The sequence below is a fragment of the Bubalus bubalis genome, chromosome 4, assembly GCF_019923935.1.
Source record: "Bubalus bubalis isolate 160015118507 breed Murrah chromosome 4, NDDB_SH_1, whole genome shotgun sequence".
Lineage (NCBI taxonomy): Eukaryota > Metazoa > Chordata > Mammalia > Artiodactyla > Bovidae > Bubalus > Bubalus bubalis.
In genome coordinates, this window is record NC_059160.1 from 158,149,977 (window position 1) to 158,174,167 (window position 24,191).

The 24,191-nt window shown below is 43.2% G+C and overlaps 1 long non-coding RNA gene across 2 annotated transcripts in view; it reads right to left on the bottom strand.

Moving 5' to 3' along the window:
- LOC112584709 overlaps window positions 1-10,640 on the bottom strand; it is a 43,588-nt gene extending 32,948 nt beyond the window's left edge. For both annotated transcript variants that reach the window (XR_006550879.2, XR_006550878.2), the window contains exon 1: window positions 10,513-10,640. This is a non-coding gene — a long non-coding RNA (uncharacterized LOC112584709). The remainder of the gene's footprint in view (window positions 1-10,512) is intronic.
- Window positions 10,641-24,191: the final 13,551 nt, after the last annotated feature.

Here is a 24,191-nt window from a genome sequence, read left to right on the forward strand (position 1 = left end):
CATGGTCATTTCCTGAATGGAACCGTGATAGAAAAATTATGGAATCAGAGAACTCCCAAATTAGCCATGCAGGAAGCTATTTAGTATGCTTGAAAATGAACTAACTATATCCCCCTCCAAAGTCTCACCCCAGAAGGTGATATTTTATAGAGGAGGAGATCAGAAAAGTTAACCTCATAAACTCCCTCTCACACACATTCTCCCCCACATCCTTCACTCACTCACTCACACACACACAAACTTTTCATCCTTCAATCAAGCGGCAAGTACCATTCTACAGAACAAACACCCAGGTTTTATGGAAAACAGTGTGGAAGTTCCTTAAAAATCTAAAATTAGAGCTACCATGACTCTGCAGTCCCACCTCAGGCATATATCTGGAGAAAACCATGGTTTGAAAGGATACAGTCACCCCAGTGTTCATTACTGCACTGTCTACAATAGCCAAGACATGGAAGCAACCTAAATGTCTATCAACAGAGGAATGGATAAAAAGGATGTGGTACGTATATACAATGGAATATTACCAAGCCATTTAAAAGAATGAAATAATGCCATTTGCAGCAACATGAATGGACCTAGAGACTGTCATACTGAGTGAAACAAGCCAGACAGAGAAAGAGATATCCCTCATGTGCAGAATCTAAAGAGGAATGATACAAATGACCTTATTTACAAAATAGAAACAGACTCACAGACTTAAAAGAATGGACTTATGATTATGGGGGCAGGGGGGAGGAAAGGGAGGAAGGAATAATTAGGGAGTTTGGGATGGACATCTATACTCTGCTCTATTTAAAATGGATAATCAACAAAGACCTATTGTATAGCACAGGGAACTCTGTTCAATGTTATGTGGCAGCCTGGATGGGAGGGGAGCTTGGGGGAGAATGGATACGTGTATATGCATGGGTGAGTCCCTTTGCTGTCCACCAGAAACTATTACAACATTGTTAATCAGCTATGTGTGTGTTCAGTCACCCAGTTGTGTCTGACTCTTTGCAACCCCATGGACTGTAGCCCTCGGGGCTCCTCTGTCCTTGGGGATTCTCCAGGCAAGAATACTGGAGTGGGTTGCCATGCCCTCCTCCGGGGGTTCTTCCCAACCCAGGGATTGAACCCAGGTCTCCCACATTGCAGGCAGATTCTTTACCATCTGAGCCACCAGGGAAGCTTTTTAATCAGCTATACCCCAGTACAAAATAAAAGTTAAAAAAAAACCCACTATCTGGCCCTCCTTCTTTGTCCTCAACTTATAGGTAAATATTCATTTCTGTCTTCAATTCATTCCTATTGTGTCCTGAAATGTTCTTCGTAGTTATTTTGCTTAGGAATTCTTTTTCAAAGCTATTTTGAGAGAGAGGGTGACCTGGTTATAATCCCAAATCCTTGGCCTACACACCCTCTGGGCTAAATGGATGTCACATTCCCAAGTGGTGTAAGAAGGTCAGCAGTTAAGAAAAACACAGCTTCCCAGCTGCTACAGAGAAAGGTGAACATTCTTATTAAACCTGTAAGCAAAATGTCAAACTATGGAAAGCCTGAGCCAATAGTATTCTTGCATCAGATGGCCCAGCAAGGAAGACCTGAAAGGTGCCTAGAACAGCTTCCTTTAATACACTACATCAGGATGATGCCATACCAAAAGCAATCACACCTGAAGATGCCATATATAGAAGTGGACCAGACAACACATTTCCACCATTCACTGGCCACCAATTCTAGATCTATACAAGTCCATACTAGGGATACTGGATCAAAAAAGCCTAGCACCCTGATTTCCAGTAACTCATAGTCTAGTGGGTGAGCCAAACACATGAATTAATAACCCCAGATCATGGACTCAGCTCTGCTTGCTGATGAATAAAGTGCTTAACACTCAGAGGAGAAACATCAACTCCATGATAGGGCTATCATGGAGGCCTGCCTGGAAGAGATGGCACTGGAAGATAGGCCTTCACTCCTGAAGTCATTCACAGGTTGTGAGACTCCCACAGGGAACTTCAGTTCTCAGTCTTGAGCCTAATATAAAGGTTTTGCCCAAAGTCCAAGAGTAGGGCCAATTGTATTAGCAATTCACACTGAAGATTTGTTGGAGAGATGGAGACAGTGTTAAATCATGCACAGAAGAGTAAACACAAATTTTTAAACCCCTGTGAGATATTTCTTTTCCTTGCTCAAGTTTTTCTCCAGGTCCCACCTGCATCATTTCTCCCCTCTCATCCCTCGCACCCCTCTAATCTCTCCAACATCCCAAGTCATCAGTTCCCAGTCTCAGCTTGTGCACCAACTCAGCAAAAAAAAAAAAAGAGAGAGAGAGAGAGAGGCCAAGGTTTGTAGAGAGCCTCCTGAGAAAGCCCTTCAGGGGATCATAACTGGTTATGCAGCAGACCCTGGGAGCATCTCTCCCTGCACTCCAGGCTGCTAATCAAAATGTTAACCCAACAAAAACCAGGGCTGAGAAAAGAGAAGCATCATTCTGCCTGCAAGAAAACAAAATGTTCTCTGTATCACTACATGGAGAAGCACTTTTTTCCCCCAGGTGCAGAAGGTAGGAAAAAGTTCAGGAAAGGAAATCACAAAACCAAAGAAGCAGTAAAAAGGGACGTCCCACCAAATGTTTGAGAAGCAGCAAAAGTCTGGTGTGGCAGGAAGAAAGGGAGTAAAGAGATGAGTCTGGAAGGCGTGAGCAAGATAGATGAGGCAAGTCACCTCCTTCCGGTTCCAAGTGTGTCTTTTATTCTGGAACGTGATGCCACATCACTGCTCTGTGTTCCCAGCCTCCATTCTAGCTTCTCAAGGGGTCACTGACATTTTTAAGAGGAAGAATTAATTAGCCTGTCCCTTCTTCATGTTTCACTGCAAAGTGAAGAATAGTGATAGTTACGTTTGGTTACAGCTTTAAGCTTAATGCTGTAGCTAGTAATGTGGGAATTATGTACAATAATATGTGTATGTATCCATAAATACAAAGAAAGAGGAAGAGAGTGAGAACTGATTCTTCTGTTACATCTGCCTTATTTAGCTTTTAACTTAAATTGCATCATTCTGTTTATCCATTTAGATTCTGCCTATTCCTCCCCCCCAAAAAAAGATATGAGACAGAAATTGAAACAGTTTACCTTAGAAGAAGTATAAGACCTTCACTCAAGATAGAAGACAATAGCCACATACTTTATAAAGAGACTAGGGAAAGTGTGATATTAAAAAGTTCTGGTAAGGGGACTTCCCTGTGGTTCAGTGGTTAAGAAATTGCTTTGCAATGTCAGGGACATGGATTCGATCCCTGATCAGGGAACTAAGATCTCACATGCCATGGGGCAACTAAGCCCTCATGCCATAACTACCGAGCCCACGCACCGCAACTAAAGAGTCTGTGTGCCCAATGAAAGTCCCACATAACTCAACCAAGATCCCAAGTGCTGCAACTAAGACCCAACGGAGCCAGATAAATAAATATTTTTTAAAAAGCTCTGGTAAGGAGAGCTATCACTAAACTGGATGACTTCCCAGCAGCAGGTTAAAAACATACATAAGCTTTCACTGGAAGGACTGTGCTGAAGCTGAAGCTCCAATACTTTGTCCACATGATACAAAGAGCCAGATGCTGGGGAAGCTTGGGGACAGGAGGAAAAGGGTATGACGGAGGATGAGATGGTTGGGTGGCATCACCGACTCAATGGACTTGAGTTTGAGCAAACTCTGGGAGATAGTGAAGGAGAGGGACGCCTGGTGTGCTGCAGTCCATGGGGTCACAGAGAGTTGGACCTGACTTAGTGACCGAACAACAACAAAGGCTCTGAAATAAGGAAAAGAATGTATTCCACAGAGTCTTTTACAAAGGAATTGTTTTATGGTTAAAGAAACATTGGCTGCTGAGACTTGTATCTTGGTAAATTGTAAAATAACCCCCTTTACTCCTCTTATTCTTTTTTTCAATACTGTGTTGAATCTTAAATTTCAACTTGTTTTCTTTGTTCTCACCCCAGATCCTCCTTACATTGTACTTGAAAAACAAAAACCACACACCAGCTCAAATTGGTGCTTTTTAGGCAGTTGTTTCTATTTGATGGCAGTGATTGGTTCTGGTTTGCCCAGAGGTTCACGTCTAACTCATAGACTGAAGCACCATTATGCAATCTTCCACCAGAGAATGCCAGGTGGGGGACAGTGGAGCTCACCACCAAAAATGGAAAAATGAAAGAGTACCACTTCTCAATCTTTGTTAGCATGAAGATATAATTATGCATTTTATGTTTTTCAGAGGCGAGGATCATGCCAATAAGAACACATACTGGCTTGCAATCTTGTTGTCACCATCAGTTAAAAGGAAAGCATCAATTTATTTGAGCAGCCTTTGTCAATGTGGGTCTGAGAGCATGCTGCATGAAATAATAATGATTAGTATTAAATTAATGACGATAATAATAGTTACTGTTCATTGACTGCCTTCTATTCAAAGTGCAGCCCTCTGCAAAGAGTGTGTTATTTAATTCTTACAACAATCCTGTTATTAACATTATAGAGAAGCTGAAGTCGATAGGGGTTAAGTAACTTACCTAATTCAAGCAAGTTGCAAGACAAAATTCAAACCAATGTGCTTCTCACTGTATGTAGAGTGTGGAATAACGCAATGAATGCTACGCTCAATAGGAATTTTACCACCATATAAAAGAGCAGGCATTTTCCTTCTACTCTGATTAGGACCATATGCATCTTGTCCTTTTATTAATTGTCCTAGCTCAGACTGTCCTCTTCAGTTGTGTTCTTCACTCATTCTGAGTGTATAGAGATAATACAAACTATGACAATATGATACAGAATATGAAACTATAATAATAGTTCAGCTGCACTGAACAGAGTTACAAGAATGTCTCCATAGTTCTTAGAGCAGCTTCTAGACACACAAGTTCTTAGTAAGCATTCAATTCAGTTCAGTTGTTGATTTGAGTCTGACTTTTTGCAACCCATGCAGCATGCCAGGTTTCCCTGTCCATCAACAACTTTCGGAGTTTACTGAAACTCATGTCCATTGAGTCGGTGATGCCATCCAACCATCTCATCCTCTGTTGTCCCCTTCTATTCCTGCCTTCAATCTTTCCCAGCATCAGGGTCTTTTCAAATGAGTCAGCTCTTCACATCAGGTGGCCAAAGTATTGGAGTTTCAGCTTCAGCATCAGTCCTTCCAATGAATATTCAGGACTGATCTCTTTTAGGATGGACTGGGTGGATCTCCTTGCAGTCCAAGGGACTCTCAAGAGTCTTCTCCAACACCACAGTTCAAAAGCATCAATTCTTCAGTGCTCATCTTTCTTTGTAGTCCAGCTTTCATATCCATACATGACTAAAAATCTATAGCCTTGACTAGACGGACCTTTATTGGTAAAGTAATGTCTCTTCTTTTTAATATGCTGTCTAGGTTGATCATAACTTTTCTTCCAAGGAGCAAGGGTCTTTTAATTTCATGGCTGCAGTCACCATCTGCAGTGAGTTTAGAGTCCCAAAAAATAAAGTCTGTCACTGTTTCCACTGTTTCCCCATCTATTTGCCATGAAGTGATGGGACCAGTGGCCATGATCATAGTTTTCTGAATGTTGAGCTTTAAGCCAACTTTTTCACTCTCCTCTTTCACTTTCATCAAGAGGCTCTTTAGTTCCTCTTCACTTTCTGCCATAAGGGTGGTGTCATCTGCATATCTGAGGTTATTGATATTTCTCCCAGTGATCTATATGCACTCTGCATATAAGTTAAATAAGCAGAGTGACAATATACAGCCTTGACGTGCTCCTTTCCCAATTTTGAACCAGTCCATTTTCCCACATCCAGTTCTAACTGTTGCTTCCTGGCCTGCATACAGATTTCTCAAGAGGGAGGTCAGGTGGTCTGGTATTCCCATCTCTTTCAGAATTTTCCCATTTGCTGTGGTCCACACAGTCAAAGGCTTTGGCATAGTCAATAAAGCAGAAATAGATATTTTTCTGGAACTCTTTTGCTTTTTTGATGATCCAACAGATGTTGGCAATTTGATCTCTGGCTCCTCTGCCTTTCCTAAATCCAGCTTGAACATCTGGAAGTTCATGGTTCATGTACTGTTGAAGCCTGGCTTGGAGAATTTGAGCATTACTTTACTAGCGTGTGAAATGAGTGAAATTGTGCAGTAGTTGAGCATTCTTTGGCATTGCCTTTCTTGGGGATTGGAATGAAAACTGACCTTTTCTAGTCCTGTAGCCACTGCTGAGTTTTCCAAATTTGTTGGCATACTGAATGCAGCACTTTCACAGCGTCAGCTTTTAGGATTTGAAATAGCTCAACTGGAATTCCATCACCTCCACTAGCTTTGTTCATTGTGATGCTTCCTAAGGCCCACTTGACTTCACATTCCAGGATGTCCAGCTCTAGGTCAGTGATCACACCATCGTGATTATCTGGGTCATGAAGATCTTTTTTGTATAATTCTTCTGTGTATTCTTGCCACCTCTTCTTAATATCTTCTGCTTCTGTTAGGTCCATACCATTTCTTCCTTTATTGTGCCCATCTTTGTATGAAATATTCCCTTGGTATCTCTAATTGTCTTGAAGAGATCTCTAGACTTTCCCATTCTATTGTTTTCCTCTATTTCTTTGCATTGATCACTGAGGAAGGCTTTCTTATCTCTTCTTGCTATTCTTTGGAACTCTCATTCAAATGGGTATAACTTTCCTTTTCTCCTTTGCCTTTCATTTCTTTTCTATTCACAGCTATTTGTAAGGCCTCCTCAGACAACCATTTTGCCTTTTTGCATTTCTTTTTCTTAGGGATGGTCTTGATCCCTGCATTTCCTGTACAATGTATTAGAGAAACTAAAAACAAAAGAAAAAAAAAAAGGTAGACCCCTGACTGGTCCCAGCTTTGAGAACATCTACTCAATGAAACATCCAAATCCAGTTCCGATCAATCCAGAAAAATATGAATGACTCAAATGAATTAATCTGAAATCAAGTTTATATAATGCATGTGCTAATGAGTTAAAATGTACAAAACTGACAATCTTTCCAAACAGCCAAAGGAAAGGGAAAGATTATCATGTTCTGGGCATACCAACTAGGTTTTTGAGAAGAAAGACTTGATCTTGGCCTTAAAGATATATAGAATTATTAGAAAAGGGGGAACAATATTAAGTACGAAATGAATCTCTAGTAACTTCTCACTAATCACAGGCTTGTGGTCCTGGAAAATAATGAATTTGGCAAAACTGCACTGGCAAGACTGTGTTTTAAAAAATGAAAGTATCATGAAATCTACATTTATCTATCAATCCCTAGTTCAAGCCATATCCCCTCCAGAAAGGTGACTTATCCGAGGATCTGGGTTACTGCTGTATCAGATACATGTCTGCATGGCTCTTGTGCTCCATAATGTAACTTACCTGTGTATTAGGCTTGAAACCCAGCCCACAAACTCAGACATCAAGTGAGTGTAACTTTCTTTACTTTTTGTATAACTCAACTGCAGCTCAAGATGGTATAACTTCTAGGGAACTTGTACAGTGCCAAAGCAGTTCATGAGAGTGAATCTCAGGTTCTCAAAGTCATCTCTGCGTGTGAGTTGAGAAGTCCATCCTCCTGCCTGAACCTAGATTTTTGGTCCCAGTGAGTTGATCCTGGGTTACCCCAGGTCTGTCTCCATGTTTTTGAGGCTCAGATCCTCTCTCCATTATCTCCCTGCCATTTTATGCACAAAGAAACAAACCCATCTTACTGCTAAAATCCCTTATGCACTTCCATTTCTCCTCTCAAAGTAGTATTTCTATTCCAGTTGTATTAATTTGACAGCAGTGATCGGCTTTAGTTTGCCCACAAGTTCATGTCTAACTCACAGACTGAAGCATCATTATATGACTTCTCACCAGAGAATGCCAGCTGGGGGTTAGTGGAAGTCACCACCAAAAATGGAAAAATGAAAGAGTACCACTTCTCAATCTTTGTTAACATGAAAATATAATTATGCATTTCACACTTTTCAGAGGCAAGGGTCACGCCTGTCAGAACACCTATTAACTTGCAATCTTGTTGTCACTATCAGTAGAAAGAAAAGCATCAATTTCTTTGAACACTCTTTGCCCATGTGGGTCTGAGATCATTCTGCATGAAATAATAATGATTAGTATTAAACTAGCTGGTTTTAGAAAAGGCAGAGGAACCAGAGATCAAATTGCCAACATACACTGGATCATCAAAAAAGCAAGAGAGTTCCAGAAAAACATCTATTTCTGCTTTATTGACTATGCCAAAGCATTTGACTGTGTGGATCACAACAAACTGTGGAAAATTCTGAAAGAGATGGGAATACCAGACCACCTGACCTGCCTCTTGAGAAACCTGTATGCAGGTCAGGAAGCAACAGTTAGAACCGGACATGGAACAACAGACTGGTTCCAAATAGGAAAAGGAGTACGTCAAGGCTGTATATTGTCATCCTGCTTATTTAACTTCTATGCAGAGTACATCATGAGAAACGCTGGGCTGGAAGAAGCACAAGCTGGAATCAAGATTGCCAGGAGAAATATCAATAACCTCAGATATGCAGATGACACCACCCTTATGGCAGAAAGTGAAGAGGAACTCAAAAGCCTCTTGATGAAAGTGAAAGAGGAGAGTGAAAAAGTTGGCTTAAAGCTCAATATACAGAAAACAAAGATCATGGCATCTGGTCCCATCACTTCATGACAAATAGATGGGCAAACAGTGGAAACAGTGACAGACTTTATTTTTCTGGGCTCCAAAATCACTGCAGATGGTGACTGCAGCCATGAAATTAAAAGACGCTCACTCCTTGGAAGGAAAGTTATGACCAACCTAGACAGCATATTAAAAAGCACAGGCATTACTTTGCCAACAAAGGTCCATCTAGTCAAGGCTATGGTTTTTCCGGTGGTCATGTATGGATGTGAGAGTTGGACTGTGAAGAAAGTTGAGCGTCAAAGAATTGATGCTTTTGAACTGTGGTGTTGGAGAAGACTCTTGAGAGTCCCTTGGACTGCAAGGAGATCCAACCAGTCCATTCTAAAGGAGGTCAGTCCTGGGTGTTCTTTGGAAGGACTAATGCTGAAGCTGAAACTCCAATACTTTGGCCACCTCATGCGAAGAGTTGACTCATTGGAAAACACCCTGATGCTGGGAAAGATTGAGGGCAGGAGGAGAAGGGGACGACAGAGGATGAGATGGCTGGATGGTATCACCGACTCAATGGACGTGAGTTTGAGTGAATTCCAGGTGTTGGTGATGGACAGAGAGGCCTGCCGTGCTGCGATTCATGGGGTCGCAAAGAGTCGGACACGACTGAGCCACTGAACTGAACTGGACTGAATAATGATAATGTTGCTTCCCAGTTGGCTCAGTAGGTAAAGAGTCTGCCAGCAATGCAGGAGACACAGGAGACACCGGTTTCATCCCTGGGTTGGAAAGATCCCCTGGAGGAGGGCATGGCAACCCACTCCAGTATTCTTTCCTGGAGAATCCCATGGACTGAGGAGCTTGGAGGGCTGCAGTCCACAGGGTTCCAAAGAGTCAGACATGACTGAAGTGACTAAGCACAAATGCATGCAATAATGATAATAATAATTTTCCAGTGAGTGTCTCCTTTTGGAAGGGTCCTGACACCTTCCCAGGACTGTACCCACTAGAAGGATTCCAGTACCATCACTCCAGGATCCAGCAACATCAGTATTATGACTTCTCCAACTCTCTTCTTCCAAGTCAAAATATTCCTTTTCTAGTCTAAAGGGTGGTGGAAGTTGAAGGATCTTCATTTTATCTCCCCAATATTTTTCCTCAACTATGAGCCCTTTCTGTTTGCAATAAAAGATGGAACTTTAAAACCGAAGCCAAAAAGTGACTTTTTTTTCTCTTCCTTTTATTGTCATATTCTTTGCCTGAGTGGATGAGCACAGACCAGCCTAGCTACTTAAACTTAAATAGAGAAAGGTTCAAAGGAGAATAGGAATGAGAGAGAGAAATGGTTAGTTTAAAATTAGCATCTCACCACATCTGTCTGTGAATCTACTTCCCCCACTCGTCTGTGAGTTCTTCTAGCATATGGACAGACTGTGATTTTTATCTTTGTCTCCCCAATGCATATCATAGGCACAGCAACTCTGACAGGGTCCAGGGGAGGAAAGCATAACTGAACCAGTGAGTCAGGACTTAGACTTGGTCTTCCATCACCCACATGTCTTCCCATCTCACCATCCCTAGCCTGTGATCCTTTGAGTACCCATACCCTCACACCCCAAGTGTGCTATATTTTCTTTTCACAGGATTCTTTCCTTTCTTAAACTGCAAAATAAATAACATGCAGGCTGTTAAGCTATTTCCAGATACTAAAAGAATAAGGTGAAATATATGTGCATACATTATGCCTTTATAAGTTTATTCACAGACATCCCCACCAATTAATGTATGCCCCTATAATGAAATGGGCTTTGTTCCAGAGGTGAAAAGACCTTGCCTTGTATTAGCATTTTCCGAACTTACCAAATAACTATTGCACCAAAATCTTTGTCCCAGAATCTTCCTCCAGGGAAGCCCAAACTGTGAGGGTCAGGATGGCTTCCTGGAGGAAATGATGCCTCTGGAAGTTACTAAGCTTGAGAGGAATGCGCAGACTGAGTCGAGAGAGGAGGCGTTCATGAGCAGTTCAGCTTCCACAGGTGTTTTCTTTTAACTTTTAATTTTATACTGGAGTACAGTCAACTAACAATGTTGTGAGAGTTGCAGGCACACAGGAAGGGCCTCAGCCACACATATTCATGTATCCATTCTCCCCAAACTCCCCTCCCATCCAGACTGCCACATCACATGGAACATTGGGTTCCCTGTCCTATACAGTAAGTCTTGTTGGTTATCCTTTTTAAATATAGCAGTGTGTACATGGCCATCTCAAACTCCCTATCCCTTGCCCCCATCCTCAGCCCCTGGTGACCGTACGTTCTCTCTGTAACCCTCCGCAGGTGCTCCTAACCTACACCACGCCCCCACACCTTTGCCTAACACAGTGACACTGCATTGCTATGGTGCTGGGTTAGTTACTAAATCATGTCCGACTCTCTGCTACCCCAAGACTGTAGCCCGCCAGGCTCCTCTGTCCATAGGATTTCCCAGGCAAGAATACTGGAGCGGATTGCCAGTTCCTTCTCTAGGGGATCTTCCTGACCCAGGGATCAAACACACGTCTCCTGCTTGACAGGAGGATTCTTTAGCACTGAGCCACCTGGGAAGCTTACAACTGCTTTATGGACATGGAAATAGGTCTCCCAAGATGAGCAAACTATGGGTTTACACTACAGAAGGGTGATTTTCTAGCCACCAACAGTTCTCAAAGTGTGGTTGCTGGACCGGCATCAGCATAGCCTGGGACCTTCTTAGAGATGCAAACCTTCAGACCCATCCCAGCCCTCAGAAAGCCTGGAGGTGGCTACCAGCAAAGGGTGCTTGAACAAGCCTTCTGGGTCCTTCTGATACATGCTCAAGTTTGAGACCACTGCTTTAGGCTTTATAAATATGACAGAGGATGGTGAACTCTGAGCACAGCAGGAAGACCAGCCAGACCACAAGCAGTGTGGCTTCTTGCAACTTCCTGAGTTTGCTTGTGGGCATGGCACTTATCCTTTCTAAGATGTTCTTTTTTGGCCTATAAAACAGTGGTTAACTGTAATCCATACCTCTCATGGGTTACCATGAGATGAAGTGCAGTCATGTACATGGAAGGTCTTCCTAATTGTTAAAACACCATAGAAATAAATGTTAGGCAAGCAGGCAGGCAGCTTTTAAAAAGCCAGCGGCCGTAGCAGGAGAACTGCTTGATTGGAGGTTCCAGCACATCCTCAACAGCCCTCTGAGGGTCTAAACAGCTGCTGGGATCAGCCCCACACCTCAAGAAATGCAACTGCCATTTGTCTGCCCTACGCACGAGAGCCCCTTTTCCCCTTTGCCTGCAGCCTCCTAGGACTGGGCTCTAAGAGCAGGCAACCACTTCTGTCTCGTGTCCTCCTTGCATTAGGACTACAGACAGTGATGACTTACAAAGGGCATGTTTTAAAGATGTCTGGCTCCCCAGTGTTCTCACTGCACAGCCTTTTTGAATGCAGTGGTGAAAAAGAAAAGATGGGGATGGGGAGAGGAAAGGAGAAAGGAGAAGAAGGCTGGCCCAACTGCCCATGACCTGCAGGCTCCCTTTGCTGGTCTCAGCCTGGCTTCCTCCAAGCCTGGTGCGCCACATGTGAGAAAGGAAGGGATAATTAGGTCACAGATGGAGCAGGGTCGAGGATCAGAGGAGGAGGCTTGATTCACATCTGGACAAGCAGTTTCCTCATGTCTCCTCCCTGTTTACAGAGCAAAAGCGTGTAGCCTCCAAACAATCCTGAGCCCTGCTGGGAATGGCTGCCAGGGAGCTCTGCTAGGGAGAAGAGCCACAGCACATGAATATCAAAGAGTTCTCCCTCCCCTGCAGATGGACTGTCAGCGTTCAGCTTCATCTCCGGGAATCCCTATTGGCCTTTGAGGTGGAGAGCTGCAGAAAAGCATATTAGCTTAAAAAAATACAGTTCAACGGGGCATGATGGAACCAGCATATTTCCCTGGCAGTTTCTTGCATGCTGGGCAGGAAAGGCAGATTTCCATCACTACTTGCACCTATTGTAGCACTGAGGTTTCTGGGAAAGAAAGAGTGCCACGAGGAAAGTCTTGCTTTACTGTGGATTTATTTTTTTTCAAATTTAAAGCCTGAGAAGTGACACCAGTTTGCAAAAGAGGAGAGATTTCTACAATTGATGCATTTTCTTCTACAAAGTCAGATGAAATGACCTCCAACTCACTACTGATTCTGAAATTCAAGTATCCAAGCAATTCTATATGCTAGAAAATCGGGAAAACTATAGTCCTTCAGTGCAGAGTTACAACTCTAAGCACAAAATTCTGGGAAGTACTTTTTTAATTGGGGTATAGTTGCCATATAGTATTGCGCTCGTTTTTGCTGTATAGACAGGAGAATCAGCTATGTGTATACTGACTCAACAGTGGCCATAGAAATGGAAAAGGTCAGTTTTCATTCCAATCCCAAAGAAGGGCAATGTTAAAGAATGTTCAGACCACTGCACAATTCAACTCATTTCACATGCTAGCAAGGTAATGTTCAAAATCCTTCAAGCTAGGCTTCAACACTACATGAACCAAGAATTTCCAGATGTACAAGCTGGATTTAGAAAAGGCAGAGGAACCAGAGATCAAACTGCCAACATCCATTGGATCATAAAAAAGCAAGGGAATTACAGAAAAGTATCTACTTATGCCTCATTGACTACACTAAAGCTTTAGACTGTGTGGCTCACAACAAACACTGTGGAAAAAATGGGAATACCAGACCACCTGACCTGCCTCCTGAGAAACCTGTATGCAGGTCACAAAACAACAGTTAGAACCGGACATGGAACAACAGATTGGTTCAAAATTGTGAAAGGAGTACGTCAAGGCTGTATATTGTCACTCTGCTTATTTAACTTGTGTGCAGAGTACATCAAGCAAAATGCTGGGCTGGATGAAGCTCAAGCTGGAATCAAGAATGCCGAGAGAAGTATCAATAACCTCAGATATGCAGATGACACCACTCTTGCTGCAGAAAGTGAAGAGGAACCAAAGAGCCTCTTGAAGAAGGTGAAAGAAGAGAGTAAAAAGCTGGCTTAAAACTTAACACTCAAAAATCTAAGATCATGGCATCCAATGTCATCATTTCATGGCAAATAGATGGGGAAACAATGGAAACAGTAACAGACTTTATTTTCTTCGGCTCCAAAATCACTGTGGATGGTGACTGCAGCTATAAAATTAAGACACTTGCCTTGGAAGAAAAGCTATGAACAACCTAGACAGCATATTAAAAAGCAGAGACATCACTTTGCCAATAAAGGTCCAGATTGTCAAAGTTATGGTTTTTCCAGGAGTCATGTAAGTAGGTGACAGTTGGGCCATCAAGAAGGCTGAGTGCTGAAGAATTGATGCTTTCAAATTGTGGTGTTGGAGAAGACTCTTGAGAGTCCCTTGGATAAAGGAGATGAAACCAGTCAATCCTAAAAGAAATCAATCCTGAATATTAATTGGAAGAACTGATCCTGATCCAATACTTTGGCCACCTGATGCAAAGAGCCAACTCATTGGAAAAGACCCTGACGCTGGGAAAGATTGAAGGCAGGAGGAGAAGGAGATGACAGAGAATGAGATGGTTGGATGGCATCACTGATTCAACGGACATGAGTTTGAGCAAACTCTGGGAGACAGTGAAGGACAGGGAAGCCTGGCATGCTGCAGTCTACAGGGTTGCAAAGAGTTGGACACCACTGAGTAAGTGAACAACATACATATATATGCTCCCTCCCTCTGGAGCCTCTCTCTGACCCCCACCCCATCCCACCCCTCTAGGTCATCACAGAGCACCGAGCTGAGCTCCCTGGGCTATACAGCACTTTCCCACTAGCTATCTATTTTACACATGGTAGTGCTGTGTATACATCAATCCCAAGCTCCCATTTCATTCCACCCCTTCTCCCCACCACCTTGTCCATATCTGTTCTCTCCATCTGCATCTCTATTCCTGACCTGCAGATATGTTCATCTTTACTATTGTTCTAGATTCTACATACATATGTTAATATACAGTATTTGTTTTTCTCTTTCTGACTTACTTCACTCTGTATGACGCTGTCTAGATCCATCCACATTTCTACAAATGACCCTATTTCATTCCTCTTAATAATATTCCATTCCTGAGTAATATTCCATTGTGTGTATGTACCACATCTTCTTTATCTGTTCATCTGTCAATGAACATCTAGGTTGCTTCCACGTCGAGGCTATTGTAAAGAGTGCCGCCGTGAACACTGGGCTGCATGTGTCTTTTTTGAATTATGATTTTCTTAGGGAAAATGCCCAGTAGTGGGACTGCTGGGACATATGGTAGTTCTATTTTTGTTTTTTAAGGAGCCTCCATACTGTTCTCCAGGCTTCCCAGATGGTACCAGTGAAGAACCCACTTGCAATAGAGGAGACGTGAGAGAGGTAGGTTCAATCCCTGCGTTGGAAAGATCCCCTGGAGGAGAGCATGGCAACCCACTCCAATATTCTTGCCTGGAAAATCCCATGTACAGAGGAGCCTGGAGGGCTACAGTCCATGGGACCACAAGGAATTGGACACGACTGAGCAACTGAAAACACACTGTTGTCTATACTGACTGCATCAATTTACAGCCCCACCTACAGTGCAAGAGGGTTCCCTTTTCTACACACCCCCTCCAGCATTTATTGTTTGTAGATTTTCTGATGATGGCCATTCTGACAAGTGTGAGATGATATCTCTTTGTATTTTTGATTTACATTTTTCTAAGTAATGACCAACCTAGACAGCATATTCAAAAGCAGAGATATTACTTTGCCAACAAAGGTTCGTCTAGTCAAGGCTATGGTTTTTCCAGTGGTCATGTATGGATGTGAGAGTTGGACTGTGAAGAAAGCTGAGTGCCGAAGAATTGATGCTTTTGAACTGTGGTGTTGGAGAAGACTCTTGAGAGTCCCTTGGACTGCAAGGAGATCCAACCAGTCCATCCTAAAGGAGATCAGTCCTGGGTGTTCATTGGAAGGACTGATGTTGAAGCTGAAACTCCAGTACTTTGGCCACCTCATGCGAAAAGTTGACTCATTGGAAAAGACTCTGATGCTTGGAGGGATTGGGGGCAGGAGGAGAAGGGGACGACAGAGGATGAGATGGCTGGATGGCATCACTGACTCAATGGACATGAGTTTGAGTGAACTCCAGGAGTTGGTGATGGACAGGGAGGCCTGGCGTGCTGCGATTCATGAGGTCGCAAAGAGTCGGACATGACTGAGTGACTGAACTGAACTGAACTGAATAATTAGGGATGTTGAAAACAGAACAACTCTATGTAAAAGAATGAAGTTAGAACACTCCCTAAGACCATATACTAAAATAAACCCAAAATGGATTAAATACCTAAATGTAAGACCAGATACTACAGAACTATTAGAAGGAAAAAGGAAAAACACTCTTTGACATAAATCACAGCGAGTTCATTTTTGACCTACTTCCTAAAATAATAAAAACAAAAATAAACAAATGGGACCTGATTAAGCTTAAAAGCTTTTGCACAGCAAAGAAAACTTTAGGCAAAAAGAAAAAGCCCTCAGAATGGGGAAAAAAAATATTTGCAAACAAAGCAACTGACAAGGGATTAATCTCCAAAATATACAAACAGCTCATGCAGCTCAATATCAAAAAAAAAAAAAAAACCAACAACAACTCAATCAAAAAACGGGCAGAAGAGCTAAACAGACATTTCTCCAAGGAAGACACACAGATGGTCAAGAGGCACATGAAAAGATGCTCTGGGAACTATTTTTTACCTAATTCCTGAGATTGTTCTCAGGTACTGAAGCCTTTCAACTCAACAGTAGAGCCTGATCCAAGTTCCAGAAGCACAGATTGAAATGGTATTACACTTCGAGCTCTCGGGTTCTGACGAGAGGCCAAGGGAAGAGAGGGCAGACACCATTGTCAGCCAGAGGAGAAAGGATGAACCATTTCCTTTCTTATGGCTCTAGACAAATTTTGTAGATTGATTTAGAGCTTGTAAAATTAGCAAGAAAGGAGGGCAGGAGAGGCTGTGCCCCTGGCCGTCTGGCTCAGTACAGATGGCTCTCAAATATCACTGGCCCTGGCATTCCAGCCAAGAAAGACCAAGAAATGGGAGAACGATCATGCAAGGGAAGAATAGCTCAAGCCCTGTGGTTTTATAAACACAATCTCTCTTTCCTTTTTTCTGGCATTCTCGTAAGCCTGCAGCTACAAGCTTTCATATTTTTCATTCGTACAGATGCCAGTTTAGCTCAGGGAGCAAAATAAAGCACAGTTCTCAATTAAATATACTCTGCAAACGGGAAGTTCATGTTTGGCCAGAGTCTTACCCACACTAAGCCGAGGTCTGCAACCAGGGAATCCCATTTAGCTTTTCTTTGTGTTTCACTTCCACTGTAAGAGGATCAGGGCTGACACATTATATCCAGTTGGAAGGATTTTTGAAATCTATGTGTACAACAGCACAATGTGAAACTGTAGAAATTCAGTCCTGATCATCTCACAGCAATGGGACTGCAAATAAAGAGATCATGCTTCTTCAAGATCTCAAAAAGGATCACTGATGGGTATTCAAATATCCAATAATCTCTCATAAGTCCTCTCCCTGGGCAGCCCTGCATTAGATTCTCATATGATAGAGGCAGGAATTGCCCATAAAGTGCAAGGTTCAGGTTCAACAAGGTCCCCCCACTGCCACAAACAGAATTTAGGGTTTGCTGGGAAGACAGCTGGTAAATATGTCAAGGATGCATGAATCTCCTAGGAGGGAAAAAAGGTCAGGGACTTGGCTGCATTTCTTTTTGAGGCTGAATGTTTTTAATACAAATTTATTATCATGCCCTATTGTCCATCAAGAGGGTGGGAGAATAGAGCCTATATCCAGAAAATGTTTAGTATTAGTTACTCAGTTAAACACATGGAGCCTGATGAATGAACAGGGTGGTTCCAGCAGAGCGGCCTCTGCAGCCCATTCAGAGCACATCATGATGGACCCACCCAGGCTGAGCTCACCTCTGGAGCTCATTTCTCCTGCTCACATAATTGTCCCTTTCCCAGGGACTGCCTGCTCCCATTTGTGGATTCCTTCTCTCGCTGCCTATTATAGGAACTTTCTTTTCTTAAGTTTCCTCGCCTTCTAACACTCTAAGTTCCCCAAACACACACACACACACACACACACACACACACACCCCTTTCCTTTTCTTCCCTCCACCCCCAGCCTTTCAGCTGAACAGGTCATCGCAACATTCCATTCATCATTTTCCTAGAAGGGGTTGGGGGTGGTTGGGATCCATAAGACCAAAAAGGAATGGCCATGAAAGAGTGAAAGGACAGCGATTATTTAATAGACAACTGCAACAATCCATACGTAAGATGAGTGTGGCTTGGACAAGAGTCGAGGTAGTGGACACAGAGAGAAAGATTCAGACTCACAAAGGGCTTAGAGGGTTTGCTCTCGGATGCTGGGTGAGAGAAACTAAAGAATCCATGATGACTCCAACATTTTTATTTTGAGCAAGTAGGTGGATAGTGGTACCATTTGTGAGATAGAGAACTGGGAATAATTATGCATCATAACCTATTTTGTACCTTCCAGCTGGTGAAACAGGACATTTCAGTTAGACGAAATCAATTGAGGAGCTAGTATTGCCAGATATTATGAGCAGGTTAGACTCAGAAAGACCAAGAAATTTGCTCAAAGTCCCTAACTGCTTGATTCAAAAAAAAAAGGGGGGTCATTTATTCTTGTATCTAGTCATCTACTGAACATCTGATAGATGCTTACCATGTGCCAGATACTGGAGGGTCTAAAAGATACTAGAATCAAAGAGATACTGGGACTGAATATCTGTTAATATTACTATTATTCATATTTGAGGAGCTAGTACTCTAGTGGACAAGACAAAGGCATAAACATAATTATGGAAATCCTGGGAAGAGCAACATCAGAAGCTGCACAGGACATTTTGGCAGAACCAAAGAACAATATTTGACCCTCCCCCGCAGGGGCTCTGTGGCTTCTCATGCCAGGCTACTCTCTCTCTGCCCACCATGCCTGCAATTGGGCCAAGGGCACCCAGCTCAGTTATAGCAGAGCTGAAGCTGTAACTCGGTTATACAACTCCCATTTGGGCCTTTCTACATCAGTGACACTAAGGTATGGGAACCAAGCCCTCGCATCCCAGGGAAGAGTGAAAACCTAGGCAACCCCAGCGTTATCTCACCAACCTGAACTCTCCATGTAGGAATTCGGCATTTCTTTTCCACTAGCATGCTGGTGTCTGCGTGACTGTGACTTGGTGGTAGAGAAAACTGCTGACTTAATTCTCTCTCATTAGAGGACACAGGTGGAACCAGACTGTTAGGATCCGGGACAACTGTAAAGCACATAAAAGGTAGATGACCATACTGGTAACATTATACTCGGGCTGTGTATCAGACACTGTTCTAAGGACTTTTAATAACTAATCTTACGTTATCCTCATAACAATCAAACGTGGTCACTAAAATGATGAGCCATATTTTACACAGGAGGGAGCCAAGATCAACTGAGGTCCTAAGTGCTAGATCCAGGATGGGAAGGAGGCAGTGTAGCTGCAAAGCCTGTTTCAAGAAGAGGCACCAGGGCACAGTGGAGGAAGAGGAGGGTGGGACGAACTGAGGAAGTCGCGTTGACATATATACATGACCAAGGGCAAAACAGAGAGCTAGTGGGCAACTGCTGTAGAGCGCAGGGAGCTCAGCTCGGGGCTCTGTGATGACCTAGAGGGGTAGGATGGAGAGGCAGGTGGGAGGGAGGCTCAGGAGGGACAGGGTCTGTGTATACTTGCAGATGATTCACTTTGTCATACAGCAAAAGTAACACAACATTGTAAGGCAATTATACTCCAATTAAAAATAAATAAAGTTAAATGAAGAGGCACCATGTTGACCCTCATGCTTTGCGTCCCTCCACAGGCCAGCACTTGCATCCAGGCCAGTGTCTGCCCTAAAAACCAGAATCCCCCACATGCCCAACCTCCTGCCCACCTCGACCTCCCTCCCTCCCTTGCCACCCTCCCTCTCACCCTGTGCAAATGCTCCCCATCAAGCTGTTTCAATTCGCGTAACTGCCCCGTGTTTCTCTGCACAGACTTGACTGACACTGTCCAGAAGCCTGCATAAAATAAGGCTTCTTCATAGATACCAGGAACCTTTTCCTTTTTGCTGCCAGTTTCACACTGTTCAACTGCCCACCCATCTGCTGATAAAATACAATAATGTGATTTATCTGCAAGCACGCAGAAACATCTCAATAAATTAGATTTACTTATCTTTAAAAAAAATGATGTTTGGTGTTTTTCCAAAGTGTCCTTTACACACTACTGCCCTCATGATAAGTTGAGGTGACTTTGAGCAAAAAGAAAGAACTTCATTTACACTTACTCTCCCATCTGATGCAAAGAAAGATTTATTTGTCTGTCCCATATTCTCACTGAAGCCCTTGCTAAGAGGCTCCAAAGAGCAACTGTCTTTCTCCCGTTCTGCTTGTGTCCTAACCATGGGTTCTTCTTCCAGGGAGAGGGACTCAAGGACTAAGTAAGTGGGCCTTCTTTTCCCTCTGACCTTACATCTATCATGCTTAGGATTATAAAGATAATAACAGCTCAGGGGGTTCTATCATTTATTCCCAGCCTCTCTCACTCCACCCCCATCCCTCTGCTGCTGCTAAGTCACTTCAGTCGTGTCCGACTCTGTGCAACCCCATAGACGGCAACCCACCAGGCTCCCCCGTCCCTGGGATTCTCCAGGCAAGAACACTGGAGTGGGTTGCCATTTCCTTCTCCAATGCAGGAAAGTGAAAAGTGAAAGTGAAGTCACTCAGTCGTGTCCGACTCTTAGCGACCCCAGGGACTGCAGCCTACCAGGCTCCTCCGTCCATGGGATTTTCCAGGCAAGAGTACTGGAGTGGGGTGCCATTGCCTTCTCCGCCCATCCCTCTACAGCTCCAAATCTCACCCAGATTCTTTCTTTGGAGTTTATATGTCATTCTAGCCAACCACTACTTTACTTTCATTCTTTTTCCTCAATGGTTCCCAAACCACCTTCACTTGGTTATTCCTGACCAACACAGCCTTCTCCATTGTCCCATCCTAAAGAAGGGATGCTCTTCCAGCAGCTTTGCTTATTTAAGGGCATTATTTCATGGTTTGGCTGCAGGGCTACAGAAGGACTGTTGCAGATTTAAGCAGAGCAAATTATTGTTCTCTTCCTGCTGCTTTGCCTACTCTGACGATTCCTCTTCCAATGCAAGCAAAATCCCCTCCTCCCATGCCCCCAGTTCCAATCAGCCCTGCCCCTTGTTGGAGCCTGATTATTTGCATATCCAGAATAATCTGATTATCCTGGACAACTTCACCGTCCACTTGGATGCTCAATCTCCCTAACCTACACCATGCATATGGAAAACTCAACTCAAATCAGGATATCCTGACCTCCTCTATGAAAAAAATTCATTTTATTCCCACTTTGGGGACCTTCTCTTGTGGCCACATCTTGGATTTTCTTTATCTAGAACTGTTAAAGCTCTCATTTCTAAGTTCAAAGGTCATATCCTTGCTGCTGCTGCTGCTGCTAAGTCGATTCAGTCATGTCCGACTCTGTGTGACCCCATAGACAGCAGCCCACCAGGCTCCCCCGTCCCTGGGATCCTCCAGACAAGAACACTGGAGTGGGTTGCCATTTTCTTCTCCAAGGCATGAAAGTGAAAAGTGAAAGTGAATTCGCTCAGTCGTGTCTGACTCTTAGCGACTCCATGGACAGCAGCCTACCAGGCTCCTCCGCCCATGGGATTTTCCAGGCAAGAGTACTGGGGTGGGGTGCCATTGCATATCCTTGCTAACTTAGTCCTTCTCTCCCACTAGCCAAGACTTCTTCCATGTCTTTTCTCTGTAGTAACTTATCTGTGGACCATGATCTTTTCTCCTTTCATTTTTTTATATCTATGGCCCTGGACCACAGGGTCCATCATTTCAGTGAAATTTTTCTTTATATCCTCATCCTTACTCTCCCCATCCTTCTACAGTACCCTCCAGGCCAACATACACAGTCCCATGTATGATGATGGATACAGGAGACTTAGAAAGATGAAGGATAAGTTGAGCTCCACCCAACCTAATTATAATGATAAGGGCTACAGAATTCCTGGCCCCTCCTTCAAAAATCTGCCTCACTCACAGCTTCTACAAAGAAAGCCATTGGTCCTCTTCCTCAACCCCCATTGTCAACTGTACTAAGTTGGGCTCCTGACCCTGTAACCACATCCAGTAGATGACCTATGAGGTAACCTAGTATAAAACACACTGCTCAAACCAGGACAAGCTAAGTTAATCCGATTTGTATTCTCAGGAATTTGAGTTGTGAAATACGGAGAAATCAAGCAGTCATAATGGGGAATAAGGCAATCTAATAGAGAGAAAGCTGAGCGCCGAAGAATTGATGTTTTTGAACTGTGGTGTTGGAGAAGACTTTTGAGAATCCCCTGGACTGCAAGGAGATCCAACCAGTCCATTTTAAAGGAGATCAGTCTTGGGTGTTTATTGGAAGGACTGATGCTAAAGCTGAAACTCCAATACTTTGGCCACCTCTGTGAAAAGGTGGCCAAAAGACTCTGGAAAAGACTCTGATGCTGGGAGGGATTGGGGGGCAGGAGGAGAAGGACATGACAGAGGATGAGATGGCTGGATGGCATCACCAACTCAATGGACATGAGTTTGAGTGAACTCCGGGAGTTGATGACGGACAGGGAGGCCTGGCGTGCTGCGATTCATGGGGTCGCAAAGAGTCAGACACAACTGAGCGACTGAACTGAACTGAACTGAACTGAACTGAATAAAGAGAAAAACAAATTCTGAGGAGTCCTAATGTAGATCAAGGGCCTTGGGGAGCCACAAGGGCCAAAAACAAGGTGAAACTTTAGGAAACAGAAGTTTCAACAAAACACAAACTCTAAATAATACTATTCATTCTTTATATTAGAAAACTTAAACTCATTTTTAACTCTTTTCTCTCTCTCTTTTGAAATATCTCTTTATTTTGTCTATTTATTTAGGCCATGCCATGCAACACACAGGATCTTAGTTCCCTAACCAGGGACTGAACCAGTGCCCCCTGCATTAAAATCATGGAGTCTCAACCACTAGGGAAGTTCCAACTCTTCTCTCTTCTTTATGCCTCTTATCCAACTGGTCACCAAATCCTATCACTTCTGCTTGTGATTTCAACCCCTCCTTCTCTTTCATCTGTCACTCTCTTCCAAGGCTGCTTTCTTTCAGATGAACTTTATCTAAGAGGTTTCCAATTGGTCTTGCAGCCACTAATCTCTCTTCCATAACCTCCACATTTCCCCTAGAGTTATTTTCTAGAAAACAAATTTTAATTTTTCCTTCTATCTTTAACATTCATATGTTGAAGCTCTGACCCCAAATATGATTGCATTTAGAGGTGGGGCCTTAGGAAGGTAAAAAGGTTTAAATGAGGTCATGAGGGTATAGCCCTCATTAATGGGATTCATGTCCTTACTTATAAGAAGAGAAAAAGAAAAAAAGTGTGTGCTCTCTCTCTTTCTGTCATGGGAGGATAGAACAAGAAGGTGACCATCTGCAATCCAGGATGTAAGCTCTTACCAGACACCAAATCTGCCAGTACCTTGATCTTGGATGTCTCAGCTTCCAGGACAGTGAGAAATAAATTTGTCATTTAAGACACTCAATCTATGGTATTCTGTTCTAGCAGCCCAAACTTACTAAGACAGTGTTGTGTGTGTGCACGCATGTTAAGTTGCTTTGGTCACATCCAACTCTGTGACCCCCATAGACTGTGGCCCACCAGGCTCTTCTATCCATGGAATTTCCAAGGCAAAAATACCAGAGTGGGTTGCCAAGCCCTCCTCCAGGAGATCTACCTGACCCAGAGATCGAACCCACATCTCTTACATCTCGTACATTGGCAGGCAGGTTCTTTACCACTAGCGCCTCCTGGGAAGCCCAAGACTTGTACACCCTCGAATGAAACTTTATTTACAAACACAAGCTTAAGCTAGTTTTGGCCCAGGGACTGTAGATAACCAACCTCTGACCAAACTAATACATAGGGAAAATAAAAGCTACACAGGGAGCTGTGGTCATTAAATACATAAAGGTGTAAAAGTCCTTGGAGGACAATAAAGTATGATACAGTTAAGAAGAGAGGAGGGCTGAGAGGGTAGGGAAAGAACAGTAAAGATGATCTGTCATTTGCTGAAGGGCCCACTTTGCATATTATGGCACATGACATATGAGGTGGCACTGAATACACGCACTCTGGAAGAAGCTACAGTCTTGCTCCTAGAGGCCAAATGTGAAATAGTATTTAAAGTCCTGTCGCCTGCAGCTTGAGTTAAGATTTGCTTTATTGCTTTTCAGAGCCTAAAAGGATACAGGCTGTAGCTTTCAAGACTCGATTAAAACATCTGATACAATTAACCATGCAAAAAGTT